Source organism: Rhinoderma darwinii, chromosome 9 (genome assembly GCF_050947455.1).
Source record: "Rhinoderma darwinii isolate aRhiDar2 chromosome 9, aRhiDar2.hap1, whole genome shotgun sequence".
NCBI lineage: Eukaryota > Metazoa > Chordata > Amphibia > Anura > Rhinodermatidae > Rhinoderma > Rhinoderma darwinii.
This window is the reverse complement of record NC_134695.1, coordinates 32,535,245-32,561,446: the sequence shown is the minus strand read 5'-3', so window position 1 is coordinate 32,561,446 and position 26,202 is coordinate 32,535,245. Positions and strand designations below refer to the sequence as shown.

Sequence of the window (26,202 nt, the reverse complement as noted above, 5' to 3'; positions counted from 1 at the left end):
CAAGTAGCAGATAGACAGTCAGGCAGACGACCGTTTATAAATCAACACATATCAGCTTCTAAAAGTATAATGCACAGATAAACTCTGATATTGATAGGAACGATCTCACCCCTCCTGGTTTTGAACTCCTTAGGATCCTGGACTTATACAAGAATGTAGGAATGCAACCGTGCAGGCCTTGATGATAAATACAAAAATTAAGACAGGAGAGGCAAAACTGGAGTGCAGATAAAAACTTTGACCGAGCTCAGCATGCAAGCTATTAGTCATATCAAGGTGTAGGAGAGCCAGTAGACCAAGTTAGAAAGCCAAGAGGATTGGAGCTAGCTACAGGGAGTAGCATGTAGCAATCTTAGTAGCAGCATTAGCCCAGCCAAATCAGTGTGCCAGCTACATCAATTAGCAGGGGCTGGGTCCAGAGCAGCATAGCAGTGCATCGCAGGACAGAGGAGGTGGGGGTCACATGCCTGCTCCTTCCTCCCTAGAATGTATTCTAATAAAACGGAGGCCCCAAAATCCTCTGGGTGCTCCTTTGCTTCTGACGCCTGTGCTTCAGTCCATTAGCTCCCTACGGCCACTTGTGGGATATTTCTAAAACCTGCAGAATCTGGGCAATATTGAGTTGCATTTCTCGGGTAAAACCTTCTGTGTTACAGAAAAAAATTATTTATTTTGGCAAATACAATGAAATTTGTAAATTTCACCTCTAATTTACTTCAATTTCTTTGAAACGCCTAAAGGGTTAAAACACTTTCTGAATGCTGTTTTGAATACTTTCAGGGGTGATTTATGGGGGTTTCTAATATATGGGGTCCTCAAAGCCACTTCAGAACAGAATCCGTCCCTGAAAATATAGCCTTTTGAAATTTTCTTGAAAATGTGAGAAATTGCTGCTAAAGTTCTAAGCCTTATAACGTCCTAGAAAAAGAAAAGAATGTTCAAAAAATGATGCCAACATAAAGTAGAAATAACTTTTTGTGTGTGGTATTACTATCTGTTTTACAGGCAGATACATTTAAAATTAGATAAATCATAATTTTTGCAAATTTTCTCAAAATGTTGGTGTTTTTCACAAATAAGCAATGCATTTATCAACCAAATTTTTCCACTAACATAAAGTCCAATATGTCACGAGAAAACAATCTCAGAATCCCTTGGATAGGTAAAAGCATTCCCAAGTTATTACCACATAAAGTGACACATGTCAGATTTGAAAATAATGGGGCTGGTCCTGAAGGCCAAAATTAGCTTGGTCCTGAAGGGCTTAAAGAGGCTCTGTCACCAGATTTTGCAACCCCTATCTGCTATTGCAGCAGATAGGCGCTGCAATGTAGATTACAGTAACGTTTTTATTTTTAAAAAACGAGCATTTTTGGCCAAGTTATGACCATTTTTGTAGTTATGCAAATGAGGCTTGCAAAAATCCAAGTGGGTGTGTTTAAAAGTAAAAGTCCAAGTGGGCGTGTATTAGGTGCGTACATCGGGGCGTTTTTAATACTTTTACTAGCTGGGCGCTGTGAAGAGAAGTAACATCCTCTTCTCTTCAGAACGCCCAGCTTCTGACAGTGCAGATCTGTGACGTCACTCACAGGTCCTGCATCGTGACGGCCACATCGGCACCAGAGGCTACAGTTGATTCTGCAGCAGCATCAGCGTTTGCAGGTAAGATAGACTTACCTGCAAACGCTGATGCTGCTGCAGAATCAACTGTAGCCTCTGGTGCCGATGTGGCCGTCACGATGCAGGACCTGTGAGTGACGTCACAGGTCTGCACTGTCAGAAGCTGGGCGTTCTGAAGAGAAGAGGATGTTACTTCTCTTCACAGCGCCCAGCTAGTAAAAGTATTAAAAACGCCCCGATGTACGCACCTAATACACGCCCACTTGGACTTTTACTTTTAAACACACCCACTTGGATTTTTGCAAGCCTCATTTGCATAACTACAAAAATGGTCATAACTTGGCCAAAAATGCTCGTTTTTTAAAAATAAAAACGTTACTGTAATCTACAGTGCAGCGCCTATCTGCTGCAATAGCAGATAGGGGTTGCAAAATCTGGTGACAGAGCCTCTTTAAACCATTCTTATTGTCCGACATGCAGATTGGGCTGCTTTGGAATGTAAGGATTAGATGTAAATGACATAGACATGTGATTTGAAGATCCCTAAATGTCTATCCCATTACGGCTGAGACAAGACTCATGCCATCCAGTTATATTCTGGGGGACATGGGTTTGACATCAACGGTAGCGGTGGACACTATACACTGACGTGGAGTGCTGTGATACCGCGGATTATCAGACTGGTAACAAATGGGACACGACGAGGACAGATATAATAAATACACAGCTTTATCATAATTATCTGGTGTTAAGCACACTATTCAGAACCCGCCAAGGGAGGTGTATTGCTATAAGCATTGAGACGTCGGTTATTTACAGGCGTTGCCAGGGAACGGACATTCAACACTCCCTATTTTGAGGCGGTTCCACTAGGTCCTTTTGGGAAAGCCCACTATTCTGTTGACTGTCTGCCAGTTAGTAAGATGGTATCTTCGGGTCACAATGAGGTGTGCGCAATTGCGCTTGATATGTGTTCATTGGTTATCAGCAACATGTGATATTGTCTAACCTATCAGGGAGTGATTGGGACACATGCGCAATAGCGCCAGCAACAAACAGACACATGGACATGTGGATAGTTAGATCTCCTGGGCGGGTGCCAATCTCTTATTTCCTGTATGCTAAATTAGTTAGATCACGATATTTGATACATGTGTAAGTATTGTATTGCAATTATGGAATTTTAAAGATTGTACACTGATGTGGGTGTATTTCAGATTACATGTGATGGTATATTATATTTAGGGTATGTGCACACACAAACTCAAAAACATCTGAAAATACGGAGATGTTTTCCCTTGGAAACAGCTCCGTATTTTTGGACCTTTTTGAGTTTGTGCGTGCACATACCCTACAGACATTTTTAATTATACTCGCGTTTTTCGCTGCGTTTTTGATGCACGTTTTTGGAGCTGTTTTTCTAGAGTCTATGAAAAACGGCTCCAAAAACATCTCAAGAAGTGACATGCACTTCTTTTTTCCAGGCGTCTTTTTACGTGCCGTTTTTGAAAAATGGAGGCGTAAAAAAATGCCCCGTCGGAACAGAACGCCGTATTTCCCATTGAAATCAATGGGCAGATATTTGTAGGCGTTCCGCTACCGATTTTTCAGTGTATTTTGGGACTTTTACGGCCCGAAAAACAGCTGAAAACACTCTGTGTGAACATACCCTGATCGTAAATTATACACATTGCCATGAGGTCAGATTATGGACTTTGCACTTTGTATTTATTATACGATTGTATATTTAATGATGTTATTCAATTATGTTAATTTGTGTATGAGATGGGTGTGTGTATACACCCAGGTATCACTCGTTCACTTTGCTTGAAAAGGACTCTACGTTGGAGTCGAAGCGTCGCCTTCTCACCATGGGTGAAAAAAATATTTATTTATTTATATATATATATATATATATATATATATATATATATATATATATATATATACTATAATCACCACAGTGTACCAATGACGATGTGCCTTTAAGATGACTGTTTCTCCACTTGCAGCTCTGTTATTAGAGAAGAAGAATTAAAGCTGCATAAAATAGATAAAGAATTATCTTTAAGCATCAGCATGTTTTTTTCACTTGTCATCTCATTTCCAGAAAAGTCTTTCTAGGAGGATGAGGGTCTGAAAAGCACAAACATTATATTTTGGAAATAGGCGTTTGGATGTGGTTTAACCCAATTTGCAGGTAAGCTGATTCAATTAATAAATTAAGTCTAGAGTCTAGCACCTTTTATAACTTTTGTAACTTATGTTGTAAAGAGACATTCTCCCATTCTTGCTTTGCACTTTCTTGTGTGCGTGTTTTTGACCTCTCCTTACTGCTAACTTAAAATGAACAAATCAATGTGAATGTTTCAAGATTTGCTGTGAAAATAGGATGTTGCCAGGGTTTGCACAAAATAGAACCGTCCGCAGATGTGTCCGCAGCTAATTGTAAACTCGATGCATGACACAATGTCAGTGTAACAATGTTACTTCCGCGTGCCGCGCGTATTTCGCGCGTGATTTGCGCTACAGTAGTAAAATAAATGAATGAAAAAAGAAAAGCACCTCCTGCTTTTATGTTTGTAAACATAAAAACAGAGTGTCATCACGCTACCATATGCGCGGAAATCACGCAGGCATGCACCAAATACTCATGCCACACTGAACTTTTGCCGCCGCAAATGCACACGCTCGTGTCAATAAGGCCTTAGTGTAGTGTTCTGCTACTACTACAAATCCAACTGCCGACCGTAAAAATCGGCCGTAATTTCAGACCGCAATTACGGTCTGCAATTATGGACATGTTCACTTCTATTGCCCACTGACACCTTCCGGTTTATTTACGGGAAGGTGACCAGCCCGTAGAAGTGTACCGCAAAAGATAGGACATGTCCTATTTTGCTTTTTACGGTCCGTGCTCCCATACTTTGTATGGGAGAACGGGTCGAAAATGTGGGCGGACGGCCGTGCCCACAATTGCGGCCCGTGATTACTGGAACGGCCGTGTACGTGGGGCCTTAGGTAGTTGCTCTGTTTTCTACTCCTTTACTTTTTTGCCTTCTTTCTTGATCTAGTCTGGAATAATAATGTACCCACCTCTCTCTCATCTATGTTTTTGTTTTGCTCCTTTACAAAAGTAAATTGCTGTCTCCTACTCTTAGGCATCATTCACACATGAATTTGATTAGTATTTTGCGTCTGTTTTGTTTTAGCCAAAATCAGGAATAGATCCTAAACACAAAAAAGGTGTAATGCAAACGTTTATATATCCTCTTTTTTGTATCCTTTACTGATTACTATGGAAAATACTGATCAAATATGCAAGTGTGAATGAGGCCTTATGAGTCGAGGTTAAACATAGGGTCCCATTAGACGGGCACATATTCTTTGATGAACTATCGACGAGCGATGATTTAGCGACTCGTTAGCATCTCGTTGCATTTGAAAGATGGTCTATTACATGTGACAATAAGTGATTTTCATTTTCGCTGTTCTGTCGTTACTGCGATCGTTGCTTATTTACCCATACACCAATTACACACAAAGATTATTCAGCTTGTAGGGGGTGTGCTAGGGATAGTAGGTTTGACCAAAGTGCCAAATGGGACACAAAAAGTGCGTCTAACACCTACTAGCCCTCCTTCCACAGCAACAGTCTCCAGTTTGAGAAATTGTTTTTGTAGAAACGGCACTTTACTGGCTCCCAGTACACCTTCCAAGATGTCCATTATGGCAAAACAGAAACTAGCCATGGAAATTTTCAGGCACATTGTTGAAATGGAGTAATATCATCAACCCCCAAAGCGTCAGAGGTGAATTTGGACAAAACAGTGGCTTCAAAAGTGAGAAAGACTGTCTCATATGGGTTTACATTGTGAGTTTAGAGAAAGCAACCCAGACAACTTCCGCAATTATTTACGGATGTCTGAAACATCCTTTGAAAATCTATTGGAGACTGTGAGACTGTATATAGAAAAAAGACAAGGTCATGCTTGACGTAATACCTGTGGAGCAATGATTTGCAGCATTACTCTGCACATGTTGTGCAAAAGGATTATTCTATAATGCTCAGCAGGGGATATTGCATGTGCAGCCTATTCAGCTGCACAGGGTCCCTGAGGGATAAGGGGCCCACTCTGTCTCTGAACGGTTTTAAAACAAGTGTCCAGCTGTCAGGGGCCTATGAATAGCTCACGCTGCCCTAGATACTGACATTAAATATACCTGCATTTAGTCAATAGTAAATATTGCCATATAGATAGTGCCCCACTATAAATAGTAGATATTGCAATATAGATAGTGCCCCCAATAAATAGTGACCAATACATAATTCTTACCTATCCTTGTTCCCAAGAGGAGTTCAGTACTGCACTACAAGGGGTCTCTTCTGGCCCACAGCAAGGGCAGTTTGCAGCCTCACACTGGCGACAGGAGGATCTCAAGGTATCATGATGGCCAACAGCTGGTAATGCACAATCCTGGGTAGGCCGTAGCCGTCTGCCACTTTGTATATGCCACCAAATGAGTTGTTTTGATCCAGGGATCCAAAAGAGAAATGAATTGTGTGTATATATATATATATATATATATATAATTACATATTTATTCATTTTTTTGTATGAGCCACTTCCCTGCAAAGCAGCAGGAAAAATACAGTAAAGTCTGCTGTCCCTCACCTCCCAACTTTGCTCACGTTCTCCGTGGGTCCCTGATTAATGACACAGACACTGCATCATCCCCATGAGCTGATCACAAAGCATCTATGATGGTTGTGCTGCTGTGTGATTGACTAATAACTGATGCTGCATTGTCTGAGAAGTTTGCTGTCACGTCCTGGGATGGAGGAGCAACAGGAAGAGAGAGAAAGAGTCCTGTAGCCAGTGGCAGATCCCCATAGGTCAATTATGGGCGGCCGCCCGGGGTGCCAATGGCTGCACAAAGACCACATCACAGTTTTGTCACATTTTTGTCGCGAATCGCAGCAAAAACTGCAACAACACTGAAGGCCTTTTTTTGTGATGCAGGCGGCACGATGATGTCATTGTGTCGCTCCGCTGGATGCGGCCTGGTCAGAAGAGACCAGGCCTGCATTTTTGGAGAAGAGGACGGCGCTGGAATAGGACAGGTAAGTGTGGCACTAACTACTGGGGGGTGGCACATTCTACAGGGGGCTGTGTGGTGCTTTCTACAGGGGGCTGTGCGGCGCTATCTACAGGCGGGCTTGTGCTATCTACAGGGGGTGTGTGGCACTATCCACAGGGCATGTGTGGCACTATCCACAGGGGGCAATGGCGCTATCTACAGGGGGGTGGCGCTATATATAGGGGGTGTTGTAGCACTATCTACAGAAGTGGTGTGTGGCACTATTTACAGAAGGGCTGTGTGGCACTCACTACAGATGGTGGCGCTATCTACATGGGGGTTGGTGCTATCTACAGGGGGTGTGTGGCACTATCTACAGGGTGGCTGTGGCGCTATCTACAGGAGGGACTGTTTGGTGCTATCTACAAGGGGGGTGGCGATATCTACGGGGAGGGGGGTGGCGATATCTACAGGGGTGTGGCACTATCTACAGGGGGGCTGTGTGGCACTATCTATAGGGGTGTGTCATTATTTACAGGGGCTGTGTGGCCCTATTTACAGAAGGGCTGTATGGCACTATCTACAGGGGGCTGTGTGGCGCTTTCTATAGGGGGGTGGGTGTGGTACTATTTACAAGGGGGCTGTGTGGTGCTAGCTATAGAAGGGGTATATGGCACTATCTCCAGGGCGTCTGTGTGGCGCTATCTACAGGGGGCTGTATGGTGCTATATACAGGGGGTGTGTGGGGCACTATCTATAGGGGTGTGTGTTGGCCACTATCTACAGGGGGGTGTGGCACTTTCTACAGGGGGATGTGTGTAGCGCTATCTTCAGGGGGCTGTGTTTGTGATGATATCTACAGGGGGTGGGTGTGAGGCTATCTACAGGGGGTGTGTGGCACTTTCTACAGGGGGCTGTGTGTAGCGCTATCTACAGGGGGTGTGTAATGCTATCTAGAGTGGCTGTATTTGGCGCTATCTAAAGGGGCACTGTGTATGCTGTGCTTTACTTTACAGTGTTTAACACAATTATATTCAGGGGAACAGTGTTTGGTACTATTTTATTCAGGGGCGCAGAGTATGGTTATTATTATATTTAGGTGCACAGTTTGTGGCACCATGAGTGGCACCTTTATAGGTGTGGAAATGTTGGAAAAGTGAGGAGCCGAAGACATCCGAGTGGCAAATTCTGCAGAAATGGGTCATGGCCGGGAGAAGTCGTCATGAGGTTTGGACCAGATGGAGAAGAAAAGAGGAAATAAATCTACTAGAATGTGAGAAGACATCACCTGTGAGTCACTGGATTTATAGAGAATCTGTCACCTCTCCTGACATGTTTATTATATGAAATCCTTGTATTGCACATAATGTCTTTGTGCAGTACAGGACTAATAGAAATATTGGTATTACCATTCCCCTTGTCAGGAGGATGTGTTCTTGCACAGTGTGATACTGTCAGTGATCGTTGGAGACTGTCAGTATGTAGGGACACAGACCTTTGCCAAGGGGAATCGTAACCCATTTGTTAATGCTTGCACAAAAACGTAGTGTTAACAATGGTTACGGCGCGGCAGGGCAATGGTGGAGAAGGGGGGCCTAAGTGTGGGTAACAGCCCAGGGACTATGGTCTACTTAATCTGCCACTACCTGTAGCCTATAGTATAGGCGCTACTGGTAGTTTACCTTTTAAGGGAACCTGTCTTTCACATTATGCTGCCCTTACTGATTGCAGCATAATGTAGTGACAGACATGCTGATTTCAGAGATTTATCATTTATATTATGAACCTTTTAGTCAGAACTTACATGCAGAGCCCAGGCAGTGCCGCGAGAGATGATTCTGGCGTATTTATGAGTTGACGCTTGTTCTGTCCACTCTCTGGTAGCTCTGCCCACTCTTTGTTTATTAACAGTTGTCTCTCTATGCAAAGTAATATAGAGACATCTGGAAGCAGAGAATGGGCGGAGCAAGCAGAAAGTAGGCATAGTTAGTGGCAGCTGATGAAATACTTGGACTCATCTCTGACGGCGCTGCCTCGGCTTTGAATGTAAGTATTTAGCGAATAAGTGACAGCATCCTGAAATCAGCATGTCTGTCACTTCATTGTGCTGCCCTTAGTAAGTGCAGCATAATGTGGATTACAGGTATCCGTATATATGTTAAAATTAACCTCTTCACTGCTTTAGACTACCAAGGATGTTGTCATTAACACTTCCAATACCCTACTTCCCATAGATGTTATATTATGAACATGCAGGCATTTCCTGTACTGCCATAAGGAAACATGTTCTCCTCTAGAAGCAGTACTTCTATCACAAACTCACCTAGCCCGGCTCCAGCATAATCTCTCCATGAAAACGGAAGCCACATTTAGTCTTTCGGCGGGGACAGGCAGGGATGCTGGGTGGGGCATGTGCAGAGCACAAGGCCGCCTTGCCATTTTGAGAGGAAGAAACCATATTTAAATCGGCTATGGTGTCGCCACAGCACCAGTTGTTCAGATAGATTCCCTAGCTCTGCTCTTTTTTCCTGTATATGGTGTATGGATTGTCTTAACCCGTTAGTGACTGCCAATACGCCTTTTCACTGGCTTTATTCTGTAGCATACGCATGAAAAACTTTTGACATTTCATAGTGATATGTCAGTAGTTTTGATCGGTGGGGGTCCGAGCACTGAGACCCCCACCGATCGCTAAAACGAAGCAACAGAAGCGCTCGGAAGAGCGCTGAGCCGCTTGGTTTTTCTGATCGGCTTTTCTCGGAAAGTTGAGCAGTTGGTGTGCGTGCTCATAGACTTTCTTTCGAGCCTGTATGCCAGTAACTCGGCTTTCAGAGAAAAGCTCACCCGAGCTCTTCTGCCACTTCGTTTTAGCGATCGTTCGGGGTCTCAGCGCTCGGACCCCTACCGATCAAAACTTCTGACATGTCACTATGACAATATCAGAAATTTTTCAAAAGTTTAGTTACCCTTTAAGGCGCAGGTCTGAGGTAACCGTTGTATTGTAGAAGATATGTCCAATTACCCCTTTACATGAAAGAGCCGTCCAAACTGTAACCCCAGGTTGATTCAACTGTTCTTCAATTGTTGCAACAGGGTTTTCTGTTGAGTAATAAACACAGTTGTGCCTATTAACAGCACCTGAAAGTTTGAAGTTGGCTTCATCGGACCAAGTTATTTTGCTATGCCACCAACTTGTATTTCTTCATTCAAAATTACCTACCAAAATTGTAATTAGACTGTTTGAAAAATCTCCCCCCTATATGCCTACTTATGCACCCCCCTGTATATAATTTGCATGCAAAAATCACATGCCTGTCTTTTTGGGATTACAGTTACTTACAGTAACTGGCATGCATGCTTTGGCATTATAAAAACGTGCAATTTTTTGTAGAGCATACTTTATGTATAAGAGGTTTGCCTAAGTAAGTGTTTTAGTCAAACCTGTGTAAACCTCTGCTTGAGTTTTAGTTACAAGTGTGGAGTTATTTTTTTTAATCTGCTTATTGAAGGTGGTTTCAAAAATTGCATGAAAGTGGCCATGGCTGCTAATTACTGGGTAAAGCCTCATTCAGGGTTCGTTCACATCAGCGTCTGTTCCGTTCTTGGGTTCTGTCAGACTTTTCCGTCAGGGGAACCCATGAACGGAAACCAAACGGAAACCATAGTGTTCCGTTTGCATTACTTTTAATTTCAATGGTAATGCTTCCGTGACTAATTGCTTCCATTTGTCTCCGTTCGGTAAGGTTTCAGTTTTTTCTGTAGAATCAATAGCATAGTCGACTACGCTATTGATTCCGCCAAAAAAACAACATTGCAAAAGATCAACCTGGTCATGACTGTAAACTCACGTACATTATTCAGGTTGTCTGCTTTCAAAAAATTGTATATGGTTTGGGGGTTTGCTATCTTTTTAGTCCTCTTATGACCGGGGCTGTTTTGGGCATTCATGTTTTGAAATTCTGCATTCTAAGGTCTCTTTCACACTTCAGTATTTTGCATCGGTATTTTGAAACAAAACCAGGAGTGGATTCAAACACAGAAGAGGTAAAAATCTTTCCATTCTACTTTTTCTCTATGTTTGTCCCACTCCTGGTTTTGGCCTCCACATACTGAGGCAAAATGCCATGTCAAAGAACTAAGGCCCCATGCACACGACCGTATTTACATCTATCCGTAAATACGGATCCACAGTCATCCGCAACTTATCCGTAAATACGGTCCGTATTGCATCCGTATTTGATCTGTATATACAGTCCGTAAAAAAGAGAGGGAGGCTGCAAATGATGTCACCAACATGTTGCATAGCAACCCTTACATAATTACGGACGGTTTACTGATGCATATCTGTAGCTGTCCGTATATACCTAATCTCCCATAGGCTTCTATGGGAGAGTCCGTGACGTAATTACGGACAAGAATAGGACAGGTTCTATAATTTTTTCTGCACGGACACCCATCAGTAAAAATATGGAAAGGTGTCTGCGGCCAATAGAAATGAATGGGTCTGAAATTACGGTCCGTAATTACGCATGAAATATACGGTCGTGTGCATGGGGCCTAAAGGTAAATTATTATTATTTGTTTCCCAATCTACCCCAAAATGTTTTGTTTACTTTTGGCAGGACACATGGGGCTTTCTTATCATTTAACTGGTTGCCGACACAGGACGAGAATGCTCGTCCTGAGCGGCGAGTACTTGGCGCCTTAGGACAAGCATTCTCGTCCTGTGTGACAGCCGTCTGTGCGCGCGATCGAGAGCGGGGCAACGGCTGTAATACACAGCCACGGCCCCGCTCTGACAGTGGAAAGGAGAGAAACATCTTCTCTCCGCCGTTAACCCTTTGAATGCCGCGATGAAAGCTGATCGCGGCGTTCAAGGAGAGGGGACTGCACTTTGATCGCGTCACAGAAGATAACTGCCCATAACTTGTATGGCCAGACAGCCCAGGGTCCATTGAAGGACCCCAGGGCTGTCTGAACATATTTCCTGTTGTTAGGGCATACACAGGCTAATGTACTAGGCTAATGTACTAGCATATAGATCTAGTTACAAAATCAAAATCAAAATGATAAATCCCTATATGGGATTAAAAAAAAAGTTAAATGAATGTAAAAAAAGTTAATGATAAATAAATAAATAAAAAGTAAAAAAAATACACAGAAACACAATTTTTTTTATAATAAATAAACTTTTTAAAATATGAAATAATATAGACATATTTGGCATCGCCACGACCGAAACAACCTGTCCAACAAATGTATAACATTATTTATAATGATCGGTGTATGGTGTAAAAAAAATAATATTAAAACTGCTGCGGAACTGCTTTTTTTCAGCATTTTTGCCCAAATAAAAATTGATAGAAATTAAACGATAATCTATTCGTACCAAAAAATAGTACCTACATAAAGTACAACTCGTCCCGCAAAAAACAAGGTCTCATACAACTATGTCGTACAAAAAATAAAAGAGTTATGAGCGTCGGGATGCAAAGAGGGAAATATAAAAAAATTGTTCTGTCCTCAAGGCCAAAATTGGCCGTGTCCTTAAGGGGTTAAAACTGCAGCGGACATTAATTAACTTTGTAGATATTTTTCAGGGAATAATGGTCAAAAACAGGAAAAAAATACAGTTTTAGGCCCGTAATTATGATCCGCAATTACGGACCATAATTGTGGATCAAAATACAATTCATTAATTTCTATGTCCCAGGGACACCTTCCCATATATTTACGGGACGGTGTCCCGGCCGTAGAAATGATCCACAAAAATAAGAACATGTCCTATTTTTTTATTTTACGGACCGTGCTCCCATACTTTAAAATGGGAGCATGGCCCTGCGTGTCACGTGTTTTAAATTTGTGATGAATTTTTTCATTCCTAAACTCTGTTAGTATAATAAAAGTGGATTCTCTTTTAAAGTGGTTACGGTTTTACACTAAGTCCAGTTGCTTTTGCCATTTAGTGCTTGCGGAGAGATGGGTTCTTGGAATTTTACCGGTGCCTTTGTCTTGGAGGACTAGAGGGACCAGCAGGGCGGAACAGAGCAGCATGGCAGCGTGAAAGAGTAACTGATTATGTTTATCCCGTGGTGTGCCCAACCGCGTCTTTTAAAAAGGATATTGGATAGTGCCAATTCTCATACATATATTGCTGATACAAAATTACTTTTAGCGGTAAGGTGCAATTTTGCAATTGTATATTTCCCAAGAATACATTTGGGGACTTTTTCCTTATCCACACATTCTAATTATTCCACAAACTGCAAGTTAGACTGTTTAAACTACGATTAATATTTACTGGTCGTTTCCAGAATGTGGATCAGGAAAATGTGGATCGGTCCGTCAGAGTAGAGAAAAAGTGTTGCAGCTGACGTATCGGTCAATCTCCTAGCAGTTTATGGTCAGTAATATTTGACAGTGTCTCATGGGATGGACAATTACCGCCCTCTCCAAAGGCAGATGCCCAGAACCGGCCTGTCGACATCCAAGACCGAAATACTGGGTTGCTTAAACTTGGGGGGGGGGGACGACGACTCTAGATTACCTAAAATCAGAATAACCGGGAAGGGAGAGGCAAGACACGTGAGCACACTAAAAAATTTGAGCAATTAGCAATGGTTTGCCCTATGGTGGGATGAGATTTTAGTGAAATAACATAGGACGAGGCAATCCATGCTAAAGACAAAAGGGGAGGAGTCGCAAGATTATTTTTTCTCCTATGTCAACACAATCGATGATTTGTGATAAATGGGTAGCTAGATGATACAGTTTAAGGTGGGAGAGCCTTTGGTCTACAGAGAAGGGTTCGTTTAATTCCATCTGGTTTCCCTGCCAAAATAATGGTGTTTTGAATGGAAGTGAGCGTATTAAAGAAATGTGCTGGTATATGAACAGGTAGGGCCCTGAAAGAGAATATTCATTTTAAATATCTGACATCTACCAAACCAGGTAAATGTCCGCTTACACCATCTGGAACAAACGTCTTGTATGGAAAGTGGATTGGAGATTACAGGGGTGGTTTAGTAGCTAAGTTTAAATGACTGGTATCAAGATCAAAATGGCAATAAGAGCATTGTCAAAGAAGCAAATGTTGTCTATAGTTGACGACTGCAGAAGATGAAGATCCCTATGCTGAAGGAAGAAATAATCAAGCCTAGAGTACAAGTTGTGGGGCTTGGAGTAAAAAGAGAAGTCCTTATCAGATGGATACAAAATGCGTTAAGTATTTATCAGCTGGCGGTTGTGTAGAGTCCGTCTGATCTGACAGAGACAGGCCTATGTTAACGAAAAAAAAGTTATAGCTCTTTGGATGTGACGATGGAAAAAACGCATTGCTTGCTCATTAACCTGTTCCCACTCTGCAACGCAACTGTACGTCCTGGCGAGGGGTTGCTTCCCGCACCAGGACGTACAATTACTGACGGACAGTGCCCATGGACTGGGAGGTCAGCTGCCCCTGACAACTGACACTCCACTCTTGCCGGCCCATCTCCGCTGATTTTGGCAATTAACCTCTTAAATGCGGAGATCGATTGTGATCGCCGCATTTAAGGAGTTTGTAGCACATCGGCAACCCCCACAATGCGATCGCGGGGGATGCCTGACGGTTGGCATGGCAACCGGAGGCCAAACAATGGCCTCCGGGTCTGCCATATACGGAAGCCTCCAGCTGGTCCTCACACGCATCCTGTCAGAGTGACTGTCACGTCACACTGACAGTTATAATACATTGCATTACGTAGGTAGTGTAATGTATTATAGCAGCGATCAGTGCTGCAGGTCTTCAAGTCTGAAGTTAATAAGAATGTTTTGCAAAAGTGTAAAAATAAAAGTTCTACTTTAAAAAAACAAGAATTGCTTTTTTCCCTATAAGTATTTTAATATAGGAAAATAATTAAACCGTTAAAGTACACATAGGGTGGAGGGTAATTTATTAGGGGATTTTTTAAGGTTTCAGAAAGGCTTTGGCGGAATTGCGGATTCCAGAGGTTAAAACCAGCCAGGAGCAGAAAGTCCAAATCAGTAAGCAAAGGGTAATCCACAGACAAGACGAGGTCCAGTTCCAAAAAGTGCAAATCGTCAAAAGGTACAGGGTATAGTCTGTAGCTTGATCAAACACATGGAAACCAGGAAAATCACAAGCAAAGAAAACTGAACCAACCCATATTTAAATACTCCACACTTCAATCTGATAAGTAGAAAGACAGACAAGTGGAATAGGCTCAACAACTAAAACCAGAACCGCCCAGAAGCTAGACTAGAAGTCATGGTAATCATAAAGGGACGGACGTTTCCTAACACATAAAACAGAGAGAAATGCTTGATGCACCTATAAATATTGAAGAGGTTAAAGAGGCTCTCAGAATATCAGCTAAAAATAAAGCCTCCGGGATTGATGGGTTAGGGGCAGAGATACAGTATATAAACAATTTATGGAAGTTCTGATACTAGAACAGGTACAAGTGATTAATTTGTCGTGTGCTGAGGGTCAACTGCCGTGTTTCATGTTGGAGGTGATGATAACCCTGGAGTGATCCTGTCTGCTGGGCCCTGTATCTAAGCCTATCACATGGTAGGTGTAGATACATGGCCCATGTGTGATCCTAACTGATGGGCCCTGTATCTAAGCCTACCACATGTTAGGCTTAGATACAGGGCCCCAGCAGACAGTAATCTTTTTTTAAACTCGTTTTATTGAAAACATATAGTACAAATGCATTTAAATCATACACTGTGTACAAAAAGGAAAGCAGAGATGTGCACATTTCAAAGCATTTCAATTTGACACTTTTAAGAAGAATACATACATGTGAGCAAACATTTATTCACCTTGGGAGGACGCGGGTCCATCCATCTAAGAGCAATAGCTTTCCTTGCCATAAACAGTATTTCCCGAAGGAATATTTTCATGTAATGTGGCCAGCATTCGTCTTGGAGAATTCCGAACAAGCAAATCTGCGGAGTTGCCGGGACTGGGATATGCAGAATTCCAGTAGCCACCCCAACCACCTCCTCCCAGAAAGAGGAAACAAATGGACATGCCCAGATCATGTGCCAGAAGTCGGCCCTATGAAACCGACACCTGTGGCATTCCGTACTCGGATATCTACCCATTTTTTGTAGCCTAACAGGAGTGAGTTAGCTTTGATGTTTCATGGATAGTTGTATCATCCTGTTATTGGCCGCTGGGGACACATAGAGTGGGGAAGAAAGAATCTCCCCCCAGTCCTCCTGAGTGAGGTCGGGTATCTGTGCTCTCCATTTGTCCTTTACCGGTAGTGGTATGCTAACTTTGGCCGATATGAGGGACGTGTATAAACCTCTGGGTCCTTGAGATCTAAATACTCCTATCAATGGAAATTGTGAGAATGCCGTATCTGGGGCAGGGAACTGGGCCCTGAGAGCATGGCGCAATTGCAGGTACCTGTAGAAGGCAGACCTGGGCAGTGTAAATTCCGACTGCAGCTGTGTAAAGGACTTGAGACTATTTCCCTCATATACATCCCTAATATTGTGTATCCCATATTGAGTCCAAAATACTGGGGCCAGGTCCTCTGATACCTGGGTTAGGAGTGGATTTGACCATAATGGCATGTCTGTCTGTACATCAGAGTACCCATAAATTCCCTTAGCAGCTGACCATACCTGGGAAGCCACCCTATGAACAGGTAGTACATTTTTGAGTGCAGTCATGGGCCCCTCCAATACTGGCCAGAGGGTAGGTATTTGCAGGTAAACCGCCAGGTGCTGTTCTCTATTTGGCAGTGTCATGTCTTTTACCCATGCTTTTAGATATCGTAATTTCACCGCTAGATAATACAGAAAGAGATCCGGCAAGGCTGCTCCTCCCTGTGTTTTGGGCCGCTGCAAAGTTGTGAGACTGAGTTTCGACCTATTGGCACCCCATATGAATGTTGGGAATAAGGCATGTATCCATTTAAAAAAGGTTTTGTACACTGGTGTCGCTGCATGTTCGAGGACATACAGGCATTTGGGGAGGATGACCATTTTAATTAAGTTAATCCTGCCAGTTACAGCCAGGGGGAGAGTACTCCAGACCCTGAACTTGCCCCTTACATAATCCAGCAGTGGTACGATATTAGTATCATGATCATTCCTATGGTCCCGATTTATATTGATACCAAGATATTTAAATGAAGAGACCACTCGTAGACCTTGTACAGTGTCTGGCCATCCCATTCCCTGCAGGGGCATAAAAAACGACTTGGTCCAGTTAATATGAAGTCCTGAGAACTTCCCAAATAATTCTAAAGCAGTGATCGCCACGGGAAGCGTCCCCTTGGGTTGAGACATAAGGAGGACCATATCGTCTGCATACAAGCCAGTTCTTTCCACCCTTCCCCCCAGGCCTATCCCTCTGTACTCAGGGTGTTGTCGAATTCTTAGGGCTAGTGGTTCTATAGCCAGGGCAAACAGCAAAGGGGATAGGGGACATCCCTGCCTTGTACCCCTCTGCAGACAAAAATACGGAGATAACACCCTGTTCACCAGAATTTGTGCCCGTGGTTCCTTATATAGAAGGGAAATCCACCTGAGGAATTTCGGACCAAATCCAAATCTATCCAGAGTCTCCAACAAGTATGCCCATTCAATAGAATCAAAGGCTTTTGCGGCATCCAACGATGCCATTGCCCAGTCTGCCTTCATAGCTTCTCCTATCTGTGCAAGTATCTGTACCCTACGGATGTTGTCGGATAGCAGACAGCAATCTTATACAGTATAAGATTACTGTCTGCTGATGCCCTGTATCTAAGCCTAACATGTGGTAGACTTAGATACAGGACCCATCAGATAGGATCACACAAGTAGTCAAACAACCGAACCTGTAAAAAAACACAAACACACCAAAAAAATTAGTAACACATAAGCAAAGCAATTATTATCTTACCTTTCCTGGGTCCAGCGCTGGAGACGCAATGTCAGCGAGCTGAGTCCTATATCTAAGCCTATCATGTATGATAAAGTCCGCTGAAACAATGCATTCAATTCTATCCAGTGGCGTAGCTATAGGGGTTTAAGGCCTCATGCACATGACCGTAGCCATGTGCACGGCCGTGATTTTCGGGTCGGCCGGCAGCGGAGTGTCACCCGCGAGCCGCCCGCAAATTGCGGGCTGTGCACATGGCCGCATCCATTATTTCCTATGGGCCTGGCTCCTGGGCCATGCACGGACTGTGGAAACCACGTTTGTGTGCATGGCCCCATAGAAATGAATGAGGCCGCAATTCTCCCGTGGACTTTCGGGGGAATTGAGCCCGCAAAAGCGTGTTCGTGTGCATGGGGCCTTAGACTTATAGATAAACACTGATGCTTATCCTTTTTTTGTGTCAACTTCTGTATTAGGCTCGTAAGGCTGACACAGAAACTGCCACGAAAACAAAATGTAAGATTCCAGCCCTTGAGTACTATATGGCGTTATTATGAGGGCTTAAACTACAACAAAAACTGTCTAAAAATAGCAAAGAGGGGGGCGATAACAGTCTATTTTGCTTGTCACCCAGGACCCCATTTTCTTAAAGAGTTAATTGGCATAAGCGAAAAACTGAAATGATAAGTTCAGCTCTGCTACATCTTTACAGTTTTTAAAAAGTGAAAGGCTTGAGACTAGATTTAGGCCAGAATTGCACACACAGTTTTGAAGCAGTTTTTGGGACGGTTTTTGGCTCAGTCTTTTGGGCCAGGCACAGGAGTGGGCGCAAATGGGGGAGGTGCATCCGTGTTTTCTTTGTACCTTTCCTTACTTTTGTATCTAAAAAAAAAAGAAAGATTACTAAGATTCTATTTTCAGCAATCCTAATAATGAAATCAATATACCAGGGCTGGGAAAATCTTAGAAGTCAGGTAGTCAATGTGCTTTGGAATTTCTGCTTGTACTTAACTTTTCGGGTTGTTTTCTATTGATGTCAGGGGATCTTTGATTATATGTGTAAAAAAAATCAAACCGAACCCCGCCTTTCCAGCCCTGGAGGTGCGTCTCTCCTTCCTGGGTAGGTCTTCCACCAACCCCATGTATTTCACTCAGGTTCTCCCTGATGTATCTTTGCTCCCACTAGCCACGATGTGCCCAGCTGATACGCTGTCACCACGTCACATATTTGCATACTCCCAGTTACATTTTTATAGTGTCACTAAGCGTCGGGCCCATCTTCACCGGCCGCTTACATACTTTGAGCGGTTATGTGTTTCCACCAGGTCCCCTGCGCACGCCATCTCCACACTCTATAAACTACACCTATCCCAGCGATCCCCTCATCTCCCATCCTTCTGCAGGGCCTGGGAGACAGAATTGGACGCGACCTTCTCTAATGCTCAATTGAGACAGTGTTCCTACCTTTTCCAGAAGGCCTCAATAGCCATCCGAGTCCAGGAAACTAGCTACAAAATTATTTCTAGGTGGTATCGAGTTCCTGCTGCCCTGCACAAATGTTACCCATCTGTACCTGTCGAGTGTTGGCGGTGTGTGGCGTCGGGGGCTCCTGTGTCTCACATTTGGTGGAGTTGCCCTAATTTGCAGTTTTTGGGAGGCGGCTCTTAATATTATAGTGGAAGTTACTGGGGTTTCGGTCCCTAATTCACCTGAGGCGGTCCTCTTATTCATGTTCACTATGCCGCTACCCATTTACAAATGTTCTTTAATTAGACATCTCCTCCAAGCCGCCAAATCGGTTATCCCTCGTAAGTGGAAACGGCAGTCCCTCCGCTGCTAGATGAGTGGTTTCAGGAGGTCGCTTTGATACAGCGAATGGAACAGCTTCTGGCTCATTCCCCGGCCACTTCTATACGATACAAGGATACCTGGTCTCACTGGCTTACGTTCCTCTCTTCTTCCACCTATCGCACTGCAGTGACCTGAGAAAATCATCCTTTCCCATGAGACTTCGTCAACGTACTGACTACAGACTGGTGTTTTAGGGTTTGTTTGCTCTAACCACATCTCTGACAGGCGCATGGCTGCTTCTCATTTTCTCTAGGATGTTCAGGTGCTGGAGTCCAGGTTCGCCACGACCTCCCTTTCTCTGTTTGTTTCCCATTCCATCTTTTCCTTCCATCATTGTGTCTATTGTGAGTGGTCATTGCTTCCTGTGATTGCGCATATATGCTCTTACCATTGCATTTTAGGAGGTCTGGGGGGCTGGATTGGTGTATTTTCTTTTCTTTTTGTTACAATGCTCATTTCCTTTCAGCTTCCTCAGACTGCTGTGATTGTATTTTGCGCTTGTTATGGCTTGTGATGTTCACTCTCCTGTTTGGGCTGTGCCCTGATTGTCATGTTCTTGTTACTAGGGGGACACATTTTTTCCGATTGTGTGTGTAATTGTTTGTATTAAAATCAATAAATTTTTGGAATATGTTTAAAAAAAATCAAACCAGATCCTAAAGGCAATAGTAATTTTTCTGCCCCTGCAATATACCATTTACCCCTTAAGGACGTGGTTTGTCACCACATTCCAAAATAAATAATGTTTTCAATTTTTCTGTCAACATAGCCGTATGAGGGCTTTTTTGTGTGATCTGTTGTATTTTCTAATGGCACCATTTTGGGGGACATATAATGTATTGACTTTTATTACATTTTTCTGGGGGGAATGGAAAAAAAAACAGCAATTGCGCCATTATTTTTTTTTACTGCGCTCAACGTGCGGTATAAATGATGTGTTAACTTTATTCTGCAAATTGCTACAGTTACTGAGATACCAAATTTATATGGTTTATTTTATATTTTACTACTTTTGCACAATAAAATTATTTGTTTTAATGTAGCCGCATTCCAAGAATCATCAATTTCCTATTTTTTTATTACACAAGGCTATATAGGGGCTTGCTTTTTTCTGTATATTTTGCTATTTATTTAACTCCCATAGGCATCAATGGAGAGGGCCGCGGCCACCTCTCCATTCATTCTCCACCTGGTTGCGGCAGCCACCCCACTAGGCAGACATTTATGGAATACCCTTTTAAATCTAATTGACTAAAATAAAATACATGGGCCATTCCCTGTAGGGTAAGGCCCCATGGAGTGGCAATCACGAGGCCACGCCAGCACGTTATTCGGCGTGGATGTTAAAATGCTTGTTAATGGTCGTGCGTTTAAGGTAAAACTGCTCTTAACCTGCAAAATTGTGTGCCCATAAATGGTATATTCATTAATGGCTGTACAATTTGACAGGTAACCAGCAGTTTTACCCACAATAAGGCCTTATTCACATGAACATGTGTTTTTTGCGCATTGCAGTTGCGTGTGTCATCAGTATGTGCTGCGTGGCTGCGTGATTTTCACGCATATGCCACCCTTATGACACGCAGTTTTGATGTTTAGAAAAAGAAATTAAGGAAGTGCTTTTATTTTTTCCTTCATTTCTTTATTTACAGTTGCGCGAATCATGCGCGACACACGGAAGTGCTTCAGTGTGCTGCGCGTGATTTTCACGCACCCATTAACTTCAATGGGTGCGTGATGTGTGAAAAATGGCCAAGTATAGGGCATGTCGTGAGTTTTACGCAGTGAATGATTTTCACGCGCGTATCACTGACATTAAACACGTTCGTGTGACTAAGGCCTTACAGGCGGCTATTAATGAGCAATTTGACAACCCCTTCAATGCCGCTCCTTGGGGCCTTACCCTTAAGGAGAGCCAATGTTACTCAAAATCAACCAATGCTACATCAGCTATAATCCGTGGCGTAACTACCGCCGTAGCAGCCGTAGCGGCTGCTACGGCGCCCGTGGCATGAGGGGGCCCGTGTCAGGATAGGGGATACATGTGTGATCGCTGGCAGCGATAGGGAGAACGGGGGACTGAAAGTCCCCTGAAGTTCTCCATCACAAACCTCGGACTTCCGGGGTCTGTGTCGGCAGCTCCGTAGAAATGAATGGAGCGCCAGTCGCGCTTGTGCGAATGCGTGACCAGTTCTCCTTTCATTTTTATTGAGCTGCGCAGACGCCGGAAGTCAGAGGTTAGTCATGGAGAACTTGGGGGGACTTTCAGTCCCCCGTTCTCCCTATCGCTGCCAGCGATCACACAAGTATCCCCTATCCTGTGGATAGAGGATACATGTCTTTTGTCTTTTCACACTATAGGTCGCATTTTTTTGGGGGGTTGGGGAATGCTGTAAGGCGTTCCCTACAGGGGGGGCTGTATGGCGTTCCCTACAGGGGGGGCTGTATGGCGTTCCCTACAGGAGGGGGCTGTAAGGCGTTCCCTACAGGGGGGGCTGTATGGCGTTCCCTACAGGAGGGGGCTGTCAGGCGTTCCCTACAGGGGGGCTGTATGGCGTTCCCTACAGGAGGGGGGGGCTGTATGGCGTTCTCTACAGGGGGGGGGGCTGTATGGCATTCCCTACAAGGGGGGCTGTATGGCGTTCCCTACAGACCCCCCCTGTAGGGAACGCCATACAGACCCCCTGTAGATAACGCCATACAGACCACCTGTAGATAACGCCATACAGACCCCCTGTAGATAACGCCATACAGACCCCCTGTAGATAACGCCATACAGACCCCCTGTAGATAACGCCATACATACCCCCTGCAGATAACGCCATACATACCCCCTGCAGATAACGCCATACAGTCCCCTCTGTAGATAGCGCCATACAGCCCCCCTGTAGATAGCGCCATACAGCCCCCTCTGTAGATAGCGCCATACAGCCCCCTGTAGATAACGCCATACAGCCCCCTGTAGATAACGCCATACAGCCCCCCTGTAGATAACGCCATACAGACCCCCCTGTAGATATCGCCATACAGACCCCCCTGTAGATAACGCCATACAGAGTCCCCCCTGTAGATAACGCCATACAGACCCCTCTGTAGATAGCGCCATACAGCCCCCCTGTAGATAACGCCATACAGCCCCCTTTGTAGATATCTACAGAGGGGGCTGTATGGCGTTATCTACAGCGGGGACTGTATGGCATTATCTACAGGGGGGCTGTATGGCGTTATCTACAGGGGGGGCTGTATGGCGCTATTTACAGAGGGGTCTGTATGGCGTTATCTACAGCGGGGACTGTATGGCATTATCTACAGGGGGGCTGTATGGCGTTATCTACAGGGGGGGGCTGTATGGTATTATCTACAGGGGGGGCTGTAATAAAGGCACTATCTACAAGGGGGGGGGGGTTGTGTGACACCTAGGGGAGGGGGGGCCCCAGTCAAAAGTTTGCTATGGGGCCCAGTCTTTCCTAGTTACGCCCCTGGCTATAATGTAAAAGTTTAAAGTAGAAATACAGGGATGACTTGATGGATACAAGTTGCATATGACTGGCATATGATGCCAGGGATGAAATTAAAATTTTTAACAGGTGAACTAATTTGGCAGAACAGATAGGGCACGTTCACACGTGGCGGAATTGCTGTGGAATTCCGCTGCGGACAGTCCGCACTGGAAATCCGCAGCAGACAGTCTGTCCATTGGTTTCCACACCTTTTTAGTTATCTTCGTGCAGATGTTGCGGAATTTGGTGTCCGCAGCATACACTGGGTGTTGCGGACTTGATGCGTACTTGTGGCGTAATTTCTCTATTGTTTTCAATGGAATTGCAAAATTACGCAATGAAATCCGCAGATGTTATGTGTGTTGCGTTGCGGATTGCTTTCGCGAACAGGATATTTGATCATTCTGGCTGGACCTATGTGTTTCGAGGTCTATAGCCAGTCTGAGATGGAATGTTTTAAAAGAGAGCACCTGAATCCGCAACGACTAATCCACAGCATTTTATTTCACATTTTAGGCAACGTAATCTGCAACGCAGATTATGTGCAGCATTGATGCGGACAGTGTCTGCAGAATTCCGTCACGTCTGAACATGCCTATATACGTGCCCAGGGGGCTGCGGTGTGTTGTGCCATTTTCTAATAATCGAATAACAATTACAATATTCCAAATATACCATCTATTTCAGTGGACTTTAAATATATATTTTTGCATGTTGCAGTAATATCCTAGAAACTTCCTAAGCTTGTGTATCTTTCTGTCCAGAATGTTTAACTGCATTGCCACGCTATGTACAGTACTGTGCAAAAGTTTTAGGCAGTTGTAGAAAAATTCTGCAAAGTAAGGGCTTATTCAGACGAACGTATAATACGTCCGTGCTACGCGCGTGATTTTCACGCGCGTCGCACGGACCTATGTTAGTCAAACATAGCCGTTCAGACTGTCAGTAATTTTCACGCAGCGTATGTCTGCTGCGTGAAACTCATGACATGTCCTATATTTGCCCTTTTTTCGCGCATCACGCACCCATTGAAGTCAATGGGTGTGTGAAAACCGCGCACTGCACAAGACGCACTTCCGTGTGCCGCGCGTGATGCACGCTATAGTAGTCAAAACTATGAATGAACCACGTGCTTTTCTGTTTACAAACATAAAAACAGAGTGTCATAATGATGCCGGCTGTGCGAAAATCACGCAGCCACGCATCATATGCTGATGACACCCAGAGCTTTTGCGCGCGCAAAACGCACACGCTCGTGTGAATCCGGCCTAAGAATGCTTTAAAAAATAGAAGTCTTAATAGTTTTTATTTATCAAGTAACTTAATGCGAAGTGAATGAAGAGAAGACAAATCTAAATCAAATCAATATTTGGTGTAACCACCCCTTGCCTTCAAGACAGCATCAATTCTTCTAGGTACACTTGCACACTTTTTAAAGGAACCGGCAGGGACGTTGTTCCAAACATCTTGGAGTACTAAACACAGATTCTCTGTGGATGTAGGCTTCCTCAAATCCTTTTGTCTCTTCATGTAATCCCAGGCAGACTATGATTAGATTAGGGCCCTGTGGGGGCCATATCATCACTTACAGGGCTCCTTGTTCTTCTTTACCCTAAAGATAGTTCATAATGACATTGGCTGTATGTTTGGGGTCGTTGTCCTGCTGCATAATAAATTTAGAGCCAATCAGATGCCTCCCTGCTGGTATGGCATGATGAATAACTATCTGCCTGTATTTCTCAGCTTTGAGGACACCATTATTCCTGACCAAATCCCCAACTCCATTTGCTGAAATGCAGCCCCAAACTTGCAAGGAACCTCCACCATGCTTCACTGTTGGCTGCAGACACTCATTATTGTACCGCTCCCCAGCCCGTCGGCAAACTGCCTTCTGTTACTGCCAAGTATTTTAAATTTGTTCTCATGCATAATTGAGTCGCTTGGCCTTGTTTCCATATCAAATGTATGGCTCTTTGGCCGCAATTCTTCCATGAAGACCACTTCTGGCCAGACTTCTCCGAACAGTAGATGGGTGTTCCTGTGTCCCTCTGTTTTTTTCCACTTCTGAGCTGATTGCACTGCTGGACGTCTTCTGGTTTTGAAGGGAAGTAAGCATGATGTGTCTTGATCTGCTGCACTAAGTTTTCTTGGCCAACCACTGTTTCTACGGTCCACAATGTTGCCGATTTATTTGTGCTTCTTCAAAAGAGCTTGAACAGCACATCTTGAAACCCCAGTCTGCCTTAAAATTTTTGCCTGGGAGAGACCTTGTTGATGCAGTATAACTACCTTGTGTCTTGTTGCTGTTCTCAGTCTTGACATGGTGGACCTGTGACATGAAACTGTCTTCTACAACCTCACCTTTGTAGCTGTTCCTCACCCAGTTTTAAGCCTCATACACAGCTGTTTCTGTTACAGTTAATGACTTATGTTACAATCAACCTACATATGAAAATTATGATCATTATCACGTGTTTGGTAGCATTTGTTAACCATACGCCTGACTATAATCTTACAAAATCCATGACTTTGTACAAGTTTACGTAGAAAAATTGATTCGGTTTTGAAGGCAAAGGGTGGTCATACCAAATATTAATTTGATTTAAAGTTCTCTTTTGTTTACTCACTTTTTATTTTGTTAATTGATAAAAAAAACTATTAACACTTCTATTTTTTAAAGCATTCTGTCTTTGAAGCATTTTTCCACAACTGCATAAAACTGTAAGTTCTGTATATAATTACATAAACACACATATCTACCTACCCACACTTGTTATATTAAACTCACCCATTATGTATAGACCTGTATGTGCACATTCAGTACCTTAAGCATGCCAAGCGTGCTCAGCTGTGCACTGTGAGAAGGGCGAAAAACAGTATGACAAATATCCCGGCTAATGCACAGATACGGTGCCAGAACCAAACTTAGTACATACACTACCGTTCAAAAGTTTGGGATCACCCAGACAATTTTGTGTTTTCCATGAAAACTCACACTTATAATTATCAAATGAGTTGCAAAATGACTAGAAAATATAGTCAAGACATTGACAAGGTTAGAAATAATGATTTTTATTTGAAATAATAATTTTCTCCTTCAAACTTTGCTTTCGTCAAAGAATGCTCCATTTGCAGCAATTACAGCATTGCAGACCTTTGGCATTCTAGCTGTTAATTTGCTGAGGTAATCGGGAGAAATTTCACCCCATGCTTCCAGAAGCCCCTCCCACAAGTTGGATTGGCTTGATGGGCACTTCT

At 43.6% G+C, this 26,202-nt stretch overlaps 1 protein-coding gene across 2 annotated transcripts in view; it reads left to right on the top strand.

The window, feature by feature from the left end:
- The first annotated feature begins 3,735 nt into the window (after positions 1-3,735).
- Positions 3,736-26,202, top strand: part of LOC142660696 (dipeptidase 2-like) — a 183,797-nt gene continuing 161,330 nt past the window's right edge. For both annotated transcript variants that reach the window (XM_075837483.1, XM_075837481.1), the window contains exon 1: positions 3,736-3,820. The gene's annotated coding sequence lies outside the window, so the exon portion shown is untranslated. The remainder of the gene's footprint in view (positions 3,821-26,202) is intronic.